This window comes from Formica exsecta, unplaced genomic scaffold (assembly GCF_003651465.1).
Source record: "Formica exsecta isolate Colony F162 unplaced genomic scaffold, ASM365146v1 scaffold233, whole genome shotgun sequence".
Classification (NCBI taxonomy): Eukaryota; Metazoa; Arthropoda; class Insecta; order Hymenoptera; family Formicidae; genus Formica; species Formica exsecta.
Genome location: NW_021849616.1, coordinates 88482 through 89127, shown reverse-complemented (window position 1 = coordinate 89127; position 646 = coordinate 88482).

Sequence of the window (646 nt, the reverse complement as noted above, 5' to 3'; positions counted from 1 at the left end):
TTACAAATAATAAATTATGCACAATTATATTTATATACATAAATTATATAAAACTACGATAACGCATCAACAATTATCAGGAGAGACAGTCAGGAAGTATCTCGAAATAGACGGTATGTGCCTGGTGTTACGGAAATATCATAGTCTATCCCCTTGCACGAATGACGCCCAGTTTTCTACCAGGTGGTCCCCTTCTCTTACATTCCCCCTCGCTCGCTGTCTCTGTCATATTGGTTACGCCATGCGATGCGGCACATCACATACGGATGCTATACAAAAACTGGCCACGTGACACCATGGATAATAATAACGTTACACATGCACGATATACCCCATTTAGACTTTCGATAGTTCCCCCCCAAAAGAATCGCTCGATTCACCAACTGCTTTCGTATGCTATCCTGATCGTAGCGTCCCTTTTACTCATTTGAAGGGCACAAACGTCGGGACGTCTAGTTTTACTCTCACTCTAAGTCAATGAAGGGTAGTTAACCCTTTAATGTGCATGAAATAAATACATATTCTTCAGATGCAATATTCTAAACATTTTGAATATATTGATTTAATTCAAGTATTGTGAATGTAACAATTATATATTATTTTAGAATTTATATTAATTTATTATTATAGTTTTTCTATTTAAAAT